Source organism: Leptidea sinapis, chromosome 3, assembly GCF_905404315.1.
Source record: "Leptidea sinapis chromosome 3, ilLepSina1.1, whole genome shotgun sequence".
Taxonomy (NCBI): Eukaryota; Metazoa; Arthropoda; class Insecta; order Lepidoptera; family Pieridae; genus Leptidea; species Leptidea sinapis.
Window position 1 is genome coordinate 10,241,667 of NC_066267.1, and position 19,772 is coordinate 10,261,438.

The following is a 19,772-nucleotide window of genomic DNA, read 5'->3' on the forward strand; positions in this document are numbered from 1 at the left end:
ATTTCTGCCGTGAAGCAGTAATGTATAAGCATTACTGAGTTTCACTCGTAGGGTAGTGTGTAGTGTGCAGTGCCGTAGCTAGTGAAATTACTGAGCAAATGTGACTTAACATCTTATGTCTCAAGGTGACGAGCGCAATTGAAGTGCCGCTCAGAATTTTTGAGCTTTCCAAGAATCTGGAGCAGCACTGAATAATTATGGCTAGGTCGTATCAATTACCATCAGCTGAACGTCCTGCTCGTATCGTCCCTTACTTTCATAAAATAAAAATTTACAGTGCGTCTCCAACAACCGTTTAGAATTTGGATAATGCGTCTTTAATTTGGTAAAGCCATCTTGTTAGAGAGCGACCGCGCGATCTTTTCCCTTCAGTAAGTACAGATATAATCGTAGAAGTCAAAAAATAAAATATGTCTCGCAAGGTACGAGGGTGCTGTTCAATTAACAAAGTTTAAGGTCAGGGATTTGTTAAACTTAAAGAGAGAGCTGTGCTAAGGAATAACGGAACTAAGTAGTTAAGTTTTTTTATAATTAAAGAAATGGTAAAGTATATATATAAAAAAAAGAAGAAAGAATAGAAGAAGAAGAAATAGAAAAACGAAAACTAAGAAGAATAAAGTGAGATTATTTTTCTAACTAATTGATTAAAATATTGTTACTCTGTTACCGGCCTAAGCAAAAAGTTGAAGAAAATTCGCTCAAAAACGACTTAGAATCTTAACATAGTATTGGAATTGGGCAAAATAATTTGAAATAGTAAGTAATAAATAAGTAATTCGTACATAAATCACTTGCGTAGGCGTATTTTTCCGAAACATGTATTGTGTAGTTTGGAAAGAGCTCAGGTACAAACGTTAAATTATTCATGCGTACTTAGGGAGTTTTCCGATTTTCCTAATGTAGGCGTCACTTTATTAACAGTATCCATTCATCAGGAAAGAGGCCTTGTGTAGCTAAATATAATTCATAATAATAAATAAAAATCTGTACCAAATATTGAAAACTAAAAAAGTTATTGTGCCTGAAAAATATGGACGAGTATTTGTAATCCCATTAAGGCTGTTATAGACAGCGGTAGCTGGAAACAATATAATTTATTCCTATTGGTATTTGTCGGAATTCAAACAATTTCATTTTGAATACTAAATACACAGTGAAATAATGTGTGCTCACACAAATATAATAATTTTCGTCTATAATACTGTTCGTCGTAAATATAATATTTACACAGTAAGAAAAAATTCCATAGTGGCTTTGTTGGGGCACATGACATTTATTTGATGTTGAAACATCCCAGCGAGTCGCTATAAGGCTTAAATATTGAAATGAAAACGAAATAGACTTCGGTCAGAACAAAAATATGGGTGGGTTAATTAACCCATTAGAAAAAAATTTAACAAAAGAGCAGCCGACTTGAAAAACACTATTCCAAAACAATAGATATATTCATCATCATCATCAATTTAGCTGGATAACGTCCATTGCTGGACAAAGGCCTCCACCAAAAGATTTCCATGACGATCAATCCTGCGCTGCCCTCATCCAACCTACTCCGACGATCTAAAAAATATACAATGCGACAACACTGGAAGCACCAGATTTCAAATAAAAAAAGAATTATCAAAATCGGTTCACCCAGTCGAAAGTTCTGAGTTAACAAACATAAAAAAAACATATACCGACGAAATGAGAACCTCCTTTATTTTTTGAAGTCGGTTAAAAATCATAGAAATCTAAATAAGAGGGTGATAGAAATGTTATAAGTACTTATTCGTTGCGAAATGACTGTCTAGTACATATACATAGATTAAATTGCTGCTAACGTTTGCATTGCTCAGATATTAAGCGAACTTTTTTTATAATAGTGAGGGACAAATGAGCATACGGGTCACCTAATGGTAAGTGATCACCCCAGCACATACTCTTTTGTAAGACCAGAGGAATCACAAGAGCGTTGCCGATCTTCCAGTTATTTTTTCCTAAATTTTATCCAAACCACATTTATGTTCACCGGAATTGATGGGTTAAACAAAATTATAAAAAAAAAACACATGAAAGTGTCACCATCCTACAGTGTATGTATCTTTAGTTACACTTTATAGAAATTAGCGAGTAGGTACATAGATTTAATAATAATTGAGTGCAAGAGTGCCGATCGAGCGTCCTTCTCGGCAGTACTATTTCTAAGCCACCCCGCCCGGCCCCCGCGTAAACTCCAGGTCTATACAATGGACTTTGGTATTGTTAAGGTAAGACAATAAAGACTATATTTGCAACGCAGAGCTGTTAGTCTATTAGTTTGTGAACGTCTTGATCACTTGGTGCTGCGTAAAGAAGTCGCTTAGTTGTATATCTTCTGCTGAATTCATTACGGAAATTACCCCAAAGAATGACCAAATCACTGCCGTCTAATTTCACCTTCTTAACACATGCTAAAAACTTTGTGATTATAGCTACCGACTGAATGCACTGTACTGTTCCTCCATACTATAAAAGTACCTTTCTATATTGGAATCGACCTTTCAAAAGAAGCCTCCAGCACAGCTACACCGCAACGGCTAACCTGCGACGTTTGCTGGAGGGAACCACCGAGACCATAGCCCTAATCCAGGAGCCGTGGATTAGAAAAGGCAATATATGTGGTCTCACCAACATCGGAGGCAAACTTCTATCTGCTACCGAAGGTAAACCACGTTCATGTATTTATACTCCGCGACATGTAACAACCACCATTATAAATGAGCTATGTTCCAGAGATCTAACCGCTGTGAAGCTCCAGGCAGATGACCGCCTAGGCCTATCAGACGTGGTCATAGCATCGGTCTATTTGCCGGAGGAAGAGGAGGTACCAACACCGGAGCTCACCGCGCTAGTCACCTACTGCGAGACAGAGAGGCTGGAACTCATCATCTCCGTTGACTCCAATGCACATCACACCATCTGGGGCAGCCAAAATACCAACAAAAGAGGTGATGACTTACTTACATACCTTTTCTCAACTAACCTTAATATACTTAACAGGGGCACCGAGCCTACCTATGTTACGGCGCGAGCCCAAACTATAATCGACCTAATACTGGCAACCGACCATGTCATTGGGTCCAAAGCTAGATAGGCTGCGCTTCAAAGTAAGGAAGCTGTTCAACATAGCCAAAAATACCCGGGCACCAGACGACTGGGACGCATACAAACAGGCCCAATTTCGTTTCAAGAGGCGCGTCCGCGAAAGGAATAGAGAAAGCTGGAGACGCTTCTGCACTAACATTGAAAATAAAAAATTGAAATTAAAAACATCCTTTCACGTGACCCAGAGCGTAATCTAGGTTGCTTGAAAAAATCTAACGGCACATACACCAACTCCGACACCGAGACCTGCGAACTACTCCTGTAAACTCACTTTCCTGGATGCCGCATAACCAACAACCAAACGTGGGTGGAGGAGGCGCCGCAGAGCAACACACCGGATCAAACGGATTGGACCACAGCTCACAGGGTGGTAGACAAAGACAAGATAATATGGGCAATTAGCAGCTTTCGTCCATTTAAATCAGGAGGCCTGGACGGGATCTTCCCAGGACTGCTACAATGGAGCGGTATGGGGCCGCTAGCAGTACATCTAACTGCTATCTATAGGGTATGCCTGGCCTACAAATACATACCGCTCCAGTGGAGGGAGGTAAAAGTGGTATTATCCCTAAGCCCGGCAAAAGTGATTACACAAACCCCAAATCGTACAGGCCAATCAGTCTCACGTCATTTTTGTTGAAGACTCTAGAGAAACTCTGCGATATTAGGGAAAATGCTCTCATACAAAAACCGCTACATGCCAACAAACACGCCTTTACTCAGGGCAGATCAACCGAATCCGCACTCTATTGCGTAACATCTCTCGCAATGAAAGGATTGTCACGTAAACAATCAACCTTAGGTGCTTTTATTGATATTGAATGCGCCTTCGACAAAACCTCTTTCACTAGCATAGGCCGAGCGCTAGCCGCTCATGATGTAGATCCTACAATTGCCGGGTGGATAGACAGCATGTTGAGGCATAGGGCGATACGATTCACTGTGAACACCAGTACTAGATGTGTGGTGGCAATGGGCTGCCCAAAAGGACGGGTACTCTCGCCGCTGCTCTGGAACCTTGTGGTAGATAAGCTCATCACAAGGCTAAACAAAAAGAAACTGTACACGGTGGGCTATGCTGACGACCTCGACATTCTAATAACAGGACCAGTTGAGAGCGTCTTATGTAGCCTCATGAGATCTGCTTTTAAGATTTTGGAAGAATGGTGCGCGCAACACAAACTTACAGCTAATCCGTCAAAGACGGAACTAATACTATTCACAAACAAACGCAGCCTTGGTAATCTAACATTACCAAAGCTGTTCAACACCGAACTAAGCTTTACTAAAGAAGTTAAATACCTGGGGGTCATACTGGCTAGTAAGTTGCTTTGGAACAAACACCTTGAACACAAGCTGGAAAAAGCATGCATCATCTTTTGGGAGTGCAGAAGAGTCATAGGCAAAACCTGGGGTCTTGCTCCAACGATAAGCAGATGGCTCTATACAGCAGTCATCAGACCAATTATCTCCTACGGAGCAACAGCTTGGTGGCCCAGGACAGAGCTTGTGACAGTACAAACCAAGCTGCAGCGTTTCCAGCGGCTGGCCTGCACAGCCATAACAGGATGCATGCGTACCACGCCTACTTCTGCCCTTGAAACTATTCTAGGGCTAACACCACTCGACATACACTTTCATGCCTTCCATAAAAACTATCACATACAGCTATATGAGAAAGATGCTGGCCAGTCAGGTGTAAACGAATTAAGAATTTACACAGACGGCTCGAAAATGGCTACTGGACCGGCATATTCTCACAGGAACTAAACATACACAATTCCATACCCTTGGGCACACACAGCTCCATCTTCCAATGTGAGTGCGTAGCCATCAAGGAAGCCGCCAGCGCTATATTAAGAAGGAAGGTACATGGCCACAGTATCAGATTTCTTTCTGACAGTATGGTGGTACTAACAGCGCTGAAGGGTACCACATACAACTCAGCACTAATTCACGAATGTCACCAAACCCTGGAGCAAGTTGCCTCTTCTAACCGGGTAACTCTGAAATGGATCAAGGGACATAGTGGTTCATTGGGATATGATGCAGCGGATAAGCTTGCAAGGCGGGCATCGGCAAATATAGTGACTGGTCCATTGCCACTTCTGCCACTGCCCTTCAGCCAAATGCGCTCATGGATACGCTCCCTCACCAACGACCTACACAACACCCGATTGATGAATGTCTCAAGCTGTAGACAGTCGAAGGAGGCGATACCTGCACTATCGCCCAAACTGACACGTAGACTTATCAGCCTCAACAGACATGACATCCGTATAATGGTGGGCACCCAACGGGTCACACATCACTAAACAAACACCTTTTCACAATCGGCGTAATGGACAGTCCTAAGTGCAGAGGCTATCTGACCGAAGACGAAACGGTCGCTCACGTAATCCTGGAATGCGCAGGGTTGGCTCACCAACGGGCAAAAACCTGAACCAATACGAGGTCGCTCCAAGAAGTCTGCGAACACCCCAGGAATGTTCTGAACTTCTGGAAGGAGCTGGGCTCGTTGGAGTAACTGGCCATTACTGCACGCAAAATGGACCCATGCTGGTGGTTTAATTGCGGAAACAGGAGCACCTATACCCTACCATGCTCTATAGGTAACAGTAGCTTTATTATCTAATAGTTACTTACCAATGGGAGGCTCCTTTGCACAGGATGCCGGCTAGATTATGGGTACCACAACGGCGCCTATTTCTGCCGTGAAGCAGTGATGTGTAAACATTACTCTGTTTCGGTGTGAAGGGCGCCGTAGCTAGTGCCGCTCAGGTTTTTTGGGTTTTTCAAGAATCCTGAGCGGCACTGCATTGTAATGGGCAGGGCGTATCAATTACCATCAGCTGAACATCCTGCTCGTCTTGTGCTTTATTTTCATCAAAAACATAGTTACCGCCCACAACTTCGTTCACGTCGAATTCTTAAATATACCGTGATAAAATATTCCGGACATACTTTTCTGTGTGCCCTCAATGGTTATGGTTTGCAAAGCAGCTTAGTACAGTTCAATGCAGCCCTGTTTCACTGAACCCAAAGTGATCTATTGTGATAGCCACTGTTAACTATAGCTCACTGCTAAGATTGATTCTTTTTATGAAACAAATTATATATTTTGCAGTAAGCTAACGTATATCAAGTGGATGAAGAATTGGAGTCCCCCTTTGGGAACGTAGGAACGTAGCATCGCTTTAGATGCTACATTTCTGGAATGCACATCTCTCACAATCAATTGTGAACAATGTATTTTCATCAAAATTTACAATGGCCAAACAAAAAAAATATGTTAGACATGAATTTACATACAAAATTACTGCCACATATTTGTACAAAGTAGTCATTTAAAGCATACTACAATCACAACGGAATTTACCAAAATGTGTGAAACAAGTATAAATAATATATTTAATCATAGTGCAATAAACACTTTTGTTATTTTAAAATTAGTAAATCGGTTAAGTGGTTAAGATGGGATGCGAAGAGCTGAGGCAACCGCCAATGGATATCTGCAACACCAGGGGTCAAGAAATTCGTTACCGGCCTTTAAGTGTAAGAGTATGATCTAAGCTTGAAGATCCCTAAGTTGTATTTGTTCAGGAAAACTACGTACAACCAGTGGGGGGCTCCTTTGCATATAATGCCGGCTAGAATATGGATACCACAATGGCACCCATTTCTGCCGTGAAGCAGTAATGTGTAGACATTATTGTGTTTTGGTCTGAAGAGCGCCGTAGCTAGTGAAATTACTGGGCAAATGAGACTTAACATATTATCAAGGAGACGAGTGCAATTGTAGTGCCGCTCAGAATTTTTGGGTATTTCAAGAAATGTGAGCGGCACTACATTGTGAAGGACAGGGCCTATTAATTACCATCAGCTGAACGTCTTGCTCGTCTCGACTTTTACAATGATCTATGTGTTTCATAGACTTTACCAAGGTCTTTGACTGTGTGCAGTGATATGAAAAGTTATGGACTGTGTTACGTGAGATACCCAAGCTGAGCAGGAGTACCTACTCCTTATTGGCTTAATTCAATCATCTGTGAGTTGAGAATTGCTCGTTAGTCAGAATTGATTGTTTTAATGTGCTCGAAACACAAGTGGGCGTGCGGCAAGGTTGCATCCTATCCCCTGGTCTGTTTAACATTTGTACTTGAATCCTAGGACAAGGGATACCAAATTGGTGGAAAACAGATTTCAGATACATCGATGACACGAGCCTCCTACCCTCCAGATATATCTGTAGATGATATACAAGAGCTGTTACGGAGACTCGAGAGCAGGAGCAGATGCATGGGTCTCGCAGTAAACAGGAGCAAGACGAAGATGATGATGGTAGATCGTGCCAGAAAACTGCCCAGCATTGGCAACATCATCCAAGGGTTTGACATTGTGGATTATTACGTATACCTAGGCACAGTAATATGTAACGAAGGTAGTTGCGCACCGGAAATAAAGGTGTGGCTAAGAACGCCATGATTTGACAAAGTAACATTTGAAAGAGGAGGAGTACAACCAATGCCACATATATCCGGTAATACGCGCTCTTAAATTACCGATTTTCCTGTATGGGGTGAAAACGTCGACGATAGCAGCTTGAGAAAAGCAAAAGATAGTATCATTTGAGATGTAGTGCTGGAGGTGCATGTTACGGATGCCCTGGACAGCCAAACGCAAGAATGCATCAATTCTTTCGCAGATTGTGTCAGTACCCACATCTCTACATTCTATTGGCTTGGAGATTTCTCACATATTATAGGTCACGTAATGAGGCTTAGCTTTAAAAAGCTGATCGTATTTGGGAACACTGAAGGCAAATGAGCCCGCGGACTATCGTCTACCAGATGGAGCGATCAAGAGAAAGGCCGATTCTCAACTAATTTCAGCTCGGTTGTCAGAGATGTAATGGACAGGCACCGATGGGATCATAAAAAGTACACAAATTATTAGCTTCCTCACCCGAAAATGACCACGATCTTCAGTGAGAGAATGATCACAGAGAGATGTTCTATATGTTGAAAAAGATTGATATTGATTTGAATAAAAATAAGCAAACCCCAGTCAACGGAAATTAAAACATTGATAACAGAACATATAGCCGTGTAAAAATGTTCAATAAGTTTCCCAACCGGAATATTCAAAGACAAATCCAGCAAATGCTCGGTGACATTGTTACAATCCTAGGAATTTGACTAAATTTACGAACTGACAGCCGTCGAATGGAATATTAAAGCTGAAAATGTAACGTATTTTGCAATCGAATCGAGCTCACGCATTTGGATAAATGTTAAGTTCGGAAAGTACAATAAATATCCACTATCGCGCACAGTGTCGTAAACAAAAACATCATACTGACTTATGACAGTCGTTCAGCATTTGTTTTTCTAGAAAGTTACAGAAGTGCAGTACTAAGGGATAATTAAATAATACCTCTTTACATAGAGATCGTTGTACATACAGATATTACTTTGTCGACAGTTTTTGAAACATAGTGTTAAAATTATTATTTACCACTGCGTTTTAGTAATTATTAGAGGATAAGGAGAATAGAATTACAACTGCAAAATTTGTAAAGGAATAAAATGAAATTCAAATTAATATATTTTCCAAGGAGCGTGTTAGTAAAGTTTTGAGATTTGACTCTTAAATATTATAGCATTAAGTGTTTTTATACTCAATGTATTTGCATACTTATCTTTACTATACGCATATCTTTTTTTATCTTTCCAAGACATTCTATTGTCTTGATAATTTGCACACGTTTCAAGGACCCATATTATGTTCATTAATTTGGTCTTATATCCTTTCCAGAATAACCGGGATGGTTTAAATAAAATTATATCGGCGCACATACGATGTAAGAAGAAATTGAGCCCTTTATATCCATTATAGTTCAAACCACTTTGATACTTTTATAACGACCTAGCCGTCTACAACAATATTATTTTTAACCTTATGTTTTGAGTACTAACATTTATTTATTTATTACTTATTACATAGATATTGTATTTAATAATCGAAGCACTTGTGGCTGTAATCGCGACGGCCGCCTTATTGAAGGTAGCTACTGAAAATCTAACTAATATGCTGAGTAGCAAACCTTTTTGGGACAAAACACTGCACACCATCTTATTGTGTTGATATAGAATAAGCCTTACGTTAGTATTTTTCTTTGGTTTTTAATGTATGTTAGTTTTAAGTCGATTAGGCATGTATATTATATTCGTAATTAGTTTGATAAGTTTTTCATATTTTTTGTTATTATATTTTGTAAATATTAACCTGTATCTGTAGTGTTTGTTCCAAATAAAGATATACTTACTTACTTACTTTGTTAATACTAAAAACAAAATGAAGTAAAGTTTAGTAAAAAAAAGTAACAAAGTACTGTGTAGTAGCTGTTTTTTATATTATACTAGCTGAAGCGACAGACGTTGTTCTGTAGATGGTAAAAAAAATACTGTTTTATAGGAATTTGCCAATAAAATTTCAAAACATCAATAATTATTTCGTAAAAAATGCTCCCTGTTGTTATAATGAAGTTATTTCACAGCAGAACTGTCAAACCGTGCGTCAATAAATTCTCTCTCAGGAAATATGTCCATACAAAACAAATTTTAGAAATAAAAATAATTATGGGTCCCAAATCTAAATAAAAAGTATCCTATCTCTCAAGTTGGACTGAACTACACTCCATGATCCATCAATCCATCCCCATCAATCCCCATTTAAATCTGTTCATTAGTTTAGGAGTCCATCGCGGACAAACAACATGTCACATAATTTATATATATTAAGATATAGTTTAATCTACAGATGTTGGACTTTTTTAAGCTGTCATATGTAGAACCAAAGAAAGTTTGACTTATCAGATAAATGTCAAAACTACGTTGCTATACTTTGTATACAATACCAATAAGTAGGTGATTCGGAAACAGATAAGTTGCCTTGAAGATAATACGATCGCATTAGTTGGAAGAAAGTTTTGGCTACTGGATAGTAGCCAAAATTTTTACTGGATAGTAAACAGACACTTCAACGGTTCCTCACTTCTTTTTTTTGCATTTCATCCAGCATGGACTTTAGCGGTGGTGTAGTGGTGCTCTACCCTCATACCCATGTTGAAATATGATAATGGTCATGAAATTTTAACAATATCCCATAAGACACGGACTATCAGAATTAGAGAAGCCCATCACATTCTTACCAAACAATGCACCATGTGTACACAAGCAGTGATCACGTGCATAAAATTTGGCGTGAGATAGAATGTATTCCTTGTTTATGCTATATTTGCGGCCTTAAAAATAATCTTGGTATAATGTTATGAAATGAGAATATACCAAGAATCTGCAAAATATCGACTATCGCTGACAACACTGTCAATATAATAATAATTCTGAAGTTTTCCGAATGTCAAGCAGCTTTGCAAAAAACGCGGGAAATGTATATAAGGTCTATTTGTAAGCATTTTGCAAATTCTTGGTTTATACGCAGGTATTATGCAAGTGGACCTACATCTTCCTCACTGGGCGCAGCATACAGGTCGTTGTCGACGGTTATTGCTAAAACTCGAAGCCCGTGAACGCTGGAGTACCCCAAAGCTGTAAGCTATCTCCCACGCTGTTTCTTCTGCATAGCAATGATATGTTGGACACCTCCAACATACCTTGCTCTGCAGACGACACCACTGGTGATGCCGTATACACGGCCCATGCAGGTCTTTCTCAGGAAATCGTCGACTAGTGCCGGGAGAAACTTGTGTCTTCTATCGGGTCCTTTCTTGAGAAGGTCGCGGGAAGGGGTAAATTTAACCTTGTCCAATTTAACCCCTAGAAGACTCAAGTTTGCGCGTTAACCACTAAAAAAAAACCCATTTGTCGTATCACCGCTCTTCGACAACACTTCCCTTAAAGCCTCGCCTAGTATCGGAATACTGGGTCTCGAAATCTCGAGCCATTGCTAATTCCGTGGCCATCTGGAGGGCAAAGCCAAATTGGCTTCGAAGAAGCTGGGCGTCACTAACTTACGGGCACGGCAATACTTCAAGCCGGCCCTCATTCTAGCGCTCTACAAAGCGCTTATCTGGCCACACATGGAGTATTTCATCTCTGGTCTGGCGCACTCAAGTATCAGCTCGATCCATTTGACCACGTGTAACGCAGAGCTGCTATACTCGTAATTGTCGTGGATCCAGTGCTCTGTGAACGACTGGATTACTTGGCGTTGCGTAGAGACGTCACTTCATTGTGTGTCTTCTACCGCATTTATCACGGAGTGTTCCGAAGAGCTGTTTAGCCTGATTCCTGCCACCGAATGCCACCTTCGGACGACACGCCACAAGTTAGGATATCATCCCCACCATCTGTATGTGTGGCAGTTCTCCACAGTGCGATTCAAGGAGCTTTCTTCCACGTACTACAAATCTGTGGAACGATCTTCCTTTTGCGGTGTTTCCGGGACGATACGACATAGATACCTTCAAAAAAAGCGCGTACACTTTCCTTAAAGGCCGGCAACACAACTGTGATTCCTCTGGTGTTGCAAGAGAAAGTGGGCGGCGGTGATCGCTTAACACCAGGTGGCCCGTGCACTCGTTTTTCCTCCTATTCCATAAAAAAAAGGTAGAACTTTACACCAAGTTTATTAAGGCCTTATACTTAGAGCAAGACATGTTGCCCTTTTGATACATTGGGCGGACTGATTTCTATTAAAAATGATAGCGAATAGAAAATAAACGTTAGTATAAAAACAATTTAAAACTTACTTTATTATTCAAAAAAATTGATGCATCCATGGTGCTGCTCAGCTGCGACATTATGGAGCAGTTCTGCAGGATCAGGGCAGCATGGGGGATGAAGCATACCATCAGCATTTGAAGAAGAAAGATCTTGCGACCCCTTCTGTTGAGACAATCATTATAAATATTAATAATTTTGAATGATTAAAGATTAATCGAAAAGGAAATAGTTTCTCGCATCCAAGGGGTTCTTGATGATCTTGACGATCAGGTCAATATCGCCGGAATACGTTGGATGAGGGCAGCGTAGGACCGATCGTCGTGGAAATCTTTGGGGGAGGCCTTTGTCCAGCAGTGGACGTCTTCCGGCTTATAATGATGATGATGGGGTTCTTGACGCATTCTATCCAGTGCTAGTTTTGTGTTTTTTTTTATATTCATGTTTATTGAATTAGGCGTTACTTTACGGAAATCCATAATTATACAAATGATTTAAGTTTTCTTTAGTGTTAATTCCGCCAATATTTGTTTTTAAAATAATTCGACACGTGTTTCGCCTCTACACGAGGCACGAGACTGGCATCCTCAGTTTTCAGTCTCGTGCCAGATTTTGGCAAGAGAACACGTCCTGAGGATGCCTCGCGTAGAGGCGAAACACGTGTCGAATTGTTTTAAAAACAAATATTGGCGGTATTAACACTAAAGAAAACTTAAATCATTTGTATATATTCATGTTTTCTAAGAGCACGGTCTGGAGTGATCATTTACTATTAAGTAACACTAGGGCTGTTTAGTCCCACTCTATTAAAAAAAGCGCTCTTGGTAGAGAAATTCTCGTAACATATTTATTTCTTCTGTTTTAATATTGGTAAATTTATATCATTTCTAATTTCAAACACTGCCCTGATACTTTATATAAATTAATGTATCTGCCCTAATGTTATCTTTTTCATTGGCTCAATCCACGGCTAAGCTACATATTGTTTTGTCATTTGTTACTTTAAAAGTAATTTTACAACGAAACATATTTTATTGTAAATTGTATAGTTGTATATTTTCTTTGCTTAAGGCGAGTGTTACACATTTAAATAAATTATTTTTTAAGGAATTAAAACGCGTGTCATTGTGACTAAACTTTTTAAATAATTTCAAATAAATTAATTTTCGAAATATTCATATAGTATTCTACGCAGTTACAGCGTTAGCAATTACGCAGCTTTAAAAGCCTACTACTAAATTTTATCTTAAATCAGTCAATTTAATCTCGACTCACTATACCCATATTATAATACAGCTTTTTTATATAGTAACCATTTTAAAGTGACACCTCTACTCCCATAAAACATTTATTTATTACAATGACTTTGAAATTCTAATAAGTAAATTTTCACAGCACAATCCAAAGCTTGCAGCATATCGGATTATACCGCTATTACTCTAACTTTGTGGTCTTTTATTGTTATTAGATTTTTAACTCATGTATATGCGGCCATTTTGGTAGATTTATTTTGTGGAAAGCCATAATATTTCTCCTCTGTAATTTCGTTGAATTTTGTAAAGAAGACGGTTCGTCGTTTGTACAATTTTTTCTCAAAAAGTTTTAGAATGGATATGAGATTTATTGTTTTATGATGAATAAGTTCTTAAGTTCTTCTTAATTAAGAGTCTTTTTAATAGATGACTTAAGGGTTCCGGTGAATTGATCTTGATCAAAAATGAAGTTAATTATGTCAGCACTACACCTTATACATTTATTACTTAGGTTGTTAAGTTATCATCACTTACAGCCTTATAATTGAAAGAGTTGACTGCTTTTATTACCTCGTTTTCAACACATAGAATATCAATAAAATTACCAAACTTATTATTTTATAGTCTGGTTTTCTTATTTATTATTATTATTCCTAATTATCAAATAATCATTAAATTTGATCGCAATTGGAATTTGCATAATATTTTTGCCATAATATATAATTTTGAGTGTTGTATTTTGGTCGATCTTATCTTAAATGAAATCCCAGACTACTTTAATTATTTCGACCCTTATTTCTTGATTTTTTTATAAGACGTATATATTGTATTTCTTACGACTTACGATTATGCTTGCAAATTTATCTTATAAGTTTTGTAGATAATAAATATTGATATAAAAGGTGTATTTTTGTGGTAGAAAAGCATTAAATTTAACTAACTTTGTTACTGGCAATGTAAAATTAGAGATATAAATGACCACAGAATACAGATAGTCGAAATGGTGATATGACTTAATAATTCCTCGCTATAAAAATAATCTTTTGCCAACTAAATCTAAATTAACATTACACAGTTCCGGTCCCTACCCAATGTCAGTTAAAATTTTTAATAAGTTACCAGAACACTTAAAAGCCGAAACCAAAATTCATAAGCTCTTTGAAAAAGGTACTTTTGGAAAAAAGTTATCATTCTATTAATGAATACTTAGAGGAAAAAAACTTTTGAATGTCTGTCCCTCTGTTACTTACGAGGTGTATGTGATAATTATTTAGTACTACAATTTTGTTTAGAAACTAAGGCGCATGTAACGAATAAAATTTAAATAAGTAAATTATAAATGCAGAGTGCGAAATATATATCTGTAATCTAAACCTGCATTAAGTCCAATGTTAAAATAAATAATAGTTAAAAAAACTAAAAAGCACGCTTTATATAAAATTCAACTAAAAAAAAAGAAAATAAATTTAAATTGAAAATAGTGTAAAAAAATATATTTTACTGTAAAAAAAAGCGTGGCGTGTAGAAGAATTATTATTTTAATAATATCTTAAAAGGCACCCCACGCTTTTTTTACAATAAAATCGATGGCTCCTACGTATATAGTCGTATGTTTGATATGCAAACTTTTCAGGACAGAGCTTTAAAGATGATATCTTGCATCGTATCGTTGAATTTATATCTTTTGTTTTGAAATTTACAATATGCATAGATAACATAGGAATTCACAATTTGAAGTGGGAATGAAATACTTATTATTTGTAGTTTTTTAAATATTGCAGTTACGACACTACATTGGATATGCATATGGTAAAGGAATAGTACAGGGTGGCGCAATAGAACATGCATATTTAAAATATTGCTTAAAAAATAAATACAAAAGGTATAGTTAAAATAAAACTGAGGTATTATTAAGAAATAACTGAAGTTTATTTTTTAAAAATAACATCGTCTAAATGATGACCCTCTCTACGACGACACTCCTCTGATCGCAAACGCAAGTTATTGAAAACTTTCTTCAGTAATGCTGGTGTAATTTCACCACGGATATTCTCCTTGAGCTGATCGATGTTTTTCGGATTATTGCTGTAGACTTTGTTCCTCTACCAGAGATTGCTGCCCATACTGTCACTTTAGGACTATGCAGTGGTTTCTGGTGCTTGAGTTTGGGATTCTCACTGTTCCAGTAACGACAAATTTTGACGGTTTACGAACCCATTGATATGGAAGTGGGCCTCATTTGAGAAAAGGATATTGTCAAAATTGGAAAATCGATTAAGCATTTCATTAGCAAATGCGAGCCTTGCTCCGAAGTCAGACTCTTTCAATTCTTGTGTTAACTGCAGCTTGTAAGGATGCAGTTTAAGATCCAAGTTTAAAATTCGTTGCAAACTTCGTCTCGATAAGTGTAAGACAGACGATCTCTTGCGAGTAGACATTTGTGGATCTCCTCGTACAGACTGCATAACTCTCTCAATATTGTCGTCGGTTCTAGATATTCTTGGACGACCTTTTGCTTGTGGTTTAAACGTTGAACCAGTCTCTTCAAAACGCTGTACCCATATTTTAATTAAATTAGCACTCGGAGCTTCACTAATTTGCCGTAGTCCATATTCAGAACAATATAAACGCCTAGTAACGATGTATGAACGAGAGTTCTCGTAAAATGCGCGCACGCAAAATGCGCGACGTTTCCCGTCGAAGTGACTCATAGTGACTAAAACTCCATGAGCCCGCCTACCCAACGATGCAGACTCCCTCCGCCCGCGCACTTTCTACCCCGCGAAAAAAGATGATGCAATATGCACGTTCTATTGCGCCACCCTGTATGTCATACTTACGATTTTTTACGCCTGGTTGAAATTTTATTGAAATATCGTATATAAAACTTACGGTAGTTTACAATGATCTTATTTAAATAAATTTAGAAGTAACATGCACATGCTATGATTTACTTCGTACATAGTATTTTTTTTTATATTGTAAGTGATGATTAGGTTTAAAAATTGTATTTATAAATACAATAAACTTAAAATTAGTCAGCCGGTATCATAATTCAATAGTTAAAATAAGATTGTAATAAACAGTGGGAGGCTCCTTTACACAGGATGCCAGCTAGTTATGGGTACCAGAATGGTGCATATTACTGGTGTGAAGCAGTAATGTGTAAATATTACCGGGCAAATGAGACTTAACATCTTATGTCTCAAGGTGACGGGCGCAATTGTAGTGCCGCTCAGAATATTTGGGTTTTTCAAGAATCCTGCAAGCGGCACTACATAGTAATGGGTCGGGCGTATCAATTACCATCAGCTGAACGTACTGCTCGTCTCGTCCTTTATTTTCATAAAAAGCAGTCAAGTTTACTTTGTAATATTTATTTTGAAGGGAACGTTTCTTATACAATAATAATTAATGACCAAAAATAACTTTCGATCATTTCATTTTCTATCAATATAACTAGAATAAAAACAATTATAGGCAAAAAATAAAACAAATATTTTTTGTGTAACTGTCACAAATTAAAGTTAGTTAGTTAAATTTTATATAATTACTATTAGTTTTCTTTAATCACAGTGGTAATATGGTAATAAGGTATAAAAGCTTAATGTTAATACTAAATATTCTACCAATAGAGTGCTAGTCTTACAATTTAGCGTCACATTTTTATATTAAGCAAGTTTTTTACTAACAGTACTTTATATATATTTTATAGGAGAGAGAGATGAGATCGTTGTTAAATTGAGTTACATTTAGCTCGTAGGTGTCTGTAAAAGTAGTAAAAATAACTATAGAAGAGCACAAGTATGCCTATTTACTATCACACAATAATCGAAAACTTAATTTAAGGATTTCTTGTACTTAGGATAATCTTAAGATCAAGACTAAAAGAGATCGTGTAAGTTTCATGATGAACAATCGGTATTTCCTATAAACCTAAGAGAAAATGTGAATATCTTAGTCTGAATCTATTTCATAAGTATTTCTAAAGGTTGAAGGTTTCACTGGAAGGCACAAATCAAATAAGTTTTTGCTAGAGGTATCGGAAATACATTATTGTAAAGTGGCTTTACTGAAATGTTGATTTACTGTCGGCGCCGGGTATTAATTTTTCTCATAAGTATCATATACTCCTTCAATTGTTCATTCAAATTATATTTATACAGAATATTATAAGGTTCTCCAGCAAGTATTTTCAATTTCGTAATCTTGGTCCACCGAACAGTATCACCCTGTAAATTATTTCCCTTATTTTTACCTTCTAGGGTCTTTCATCTGTTTTAAGCCCACCGGAAAAATGTAAACCATCCAAAAGGAGTTTATATATTCATTTATTTTTTGAATTCTTCTCTAATGAATGCACGCTGTCTCCTTCTTGAGTGTGTCTTTCTCTTGAAAGGTATGTTTGATCGTTATATTTTATACTTTCTTGCCAAAAACACACTAATAGCGATCATGCGGTTCCAATTTTGGCCATTACAGTTGTGTGAGAAAAACCAAAACTCCACTGCCCCACCTTGCATACCATTTGCTACAAAATACGTTAAACAACTAGCCACTTCGTTTGCTCCTTTTTTTCTTCACCCACAAGATCAAATACGGTAAAATTAGTAGTCCCTAACTTTCGTTTATAATAAAAGACACTTATTAACCCAAGCAACTTTTTGAAAATTAAACGGGGCTGCTATAATTTTGCCTTCAGATGATATTGCCTCTTTTTTGTCTGCTATTTTTAGCGCACGTGCTATGATTTATTAGCAATATGAATATTATGACCTCACGTTATTTATTTGTGGTAATTATTAGCTTGTGTTTATGGCATATATCACATTAGTAATTTTTTTAGATAAAGAAACTCAATTTCAAATTTATTGGCGTGACTAAGATAAATACCAAGATTGAGCCATTCTTTATACATAACGAATAACTTTCGAAAGTTTCAATCACCATCTAAATAAATTTTTGATGTGTGTTTTCTTACACAGTGAGTTATTTAATGAATGATAACACTTTTCTTACCGTCATCTATAACTTTGCGGGGGTGGTTTTCGCTCTTACTCCGATCATCATACATCGTTTTCTAAAGCCCCACTTGATAAGTTGGTTTTACTTATATAGTGGTACGAGTATACACGAGTTGATCATTATTCCAAAGTGTCACTAGAAACTGCTTTTTACACACGTTGAGGTATTGACTATGATATTGTTTTCACAATCAGGAAAAGGTAATTTACATTGAAATGTGCGTTAACGACGAAATTCTATATGGATATAAACTCTCCTCTTAAGTTTTTGACTTAAGCTGACACTGCTGTATTTGCTTGAGGTCAGCTAGGAGAAGAAGTTAAATATTAATATCTAAATTAAGACTAACATCATATTAACCATTATCATAAATAATTAGACACGTCAATAATAGTGGTGTACATCGTGCTAAATTTTCACCCAAAATTTCAGAAAGGACTATAAGTTCAATAAGGTCGGCCTAGGTTGGAAATGGAGAGTCTGAAACAAAAGAAAATCTGACTTACGACACCATTATTTTTATAGAGTCCCATGTGTACTATCGTTTTGCTAGTTACGATAAGAGATAAAGCAACGTAAATTATGTTAAGTTATAAATACGATATTAAACACTCTTATGCGAATAAAGTAAAAAAGTGTAAGTATTAGATACTATAAATAACTTCCTATAATGAGCGAAGTAAAAAATTGTTTGAGTTACATACGATATCATTTTAGAAGATAAAAACAACGTACATAAACGTAAGTGATACTAACCATAGTCTTACTTGATTTGATTGATAAGTATTACTAAAAACGGTATTATTCTAATCTACGAGTAAATATCATAAAAATCGTTAAAAATACTTATTCAATAGTCTGTTTTCAGTGTTATTGTTTGAAATGCAGTGATCCTCTTCAGCTTTATGTACAACGTCACAAACATTCAAGGCATTTCAGATCGATCCACAAGCAATATCATAGGGTTTTTATGCGCGGGAATATTCCATATAATTCGACTTTCTCAATGTAAGTAAAACCTAGTAAAACCAATCAATAATTATCACATCAAATTAAATAAAAATTTGTGATTAGAGTATATACAAGTTCAACGTATTAACCGGTAAGTGATACATACGATACGCAGCGCTTCACCTCATCCGCACACTCCTCCCGCGTAAAGTATAGCCCGAGTAAATACAATCAGTTACGCCGCATGGAAAAACAACATACGATAGAAAACTAAAACATAAAAGCCTTATTCTTTATTATTTGATTTTAAAATTTACACAGTTTATAGTACTGATTTAGTTCATTAAGAAAATACAAAAAAGTAAAAATTGCAGTTTTGTGGGATACGATTATTTACGTAGGAGCCATCGAAATATATTTTTTTACACTATTTTCAATTTAAATTTATTTTCTATTTTTTAGTTGAATTTTATATAAAGCGTGCTTTTTAGTTTTTTTAACTATTTTTTAGTTAAATATTTCTATAAAAGCGTATTTTTAAAACTATTAAGTACTTTAACATCAATTCCTGCCTTATCGACTATAGATGAAAATTATATAAATTAACAAAAATCATATTTTACAAATTGAAAAATTGAATAATTTTATCAAATTAGTGTAATGTCATCGGTCC

The 19,772-nt window shown here is 36.8% G+C and overlaps 1 protein-coding gene across 1 annotated transcript in view; it reads right to left on the minus strand.

Moving 5' to 3' along the window:
* The window catches only part of LOC126979619 (atrial natriuretic peptide receptor 1-like), a 147,826-nt gene that overhangs the window by 69,756 nt on the left and 58,298 nt on the right, over positions 1–19,772 (minus strand). Inside the window, exon 3 of the mRNA XM_050829051.1 lies at positions 11,900–12,035. The gene's annotated coding sequence lies outside the window, so the exon portion shown is untranslated. The remainder of the gene's footprint in view (positions 1–11,899; positions 12,036–19,772) is intronic.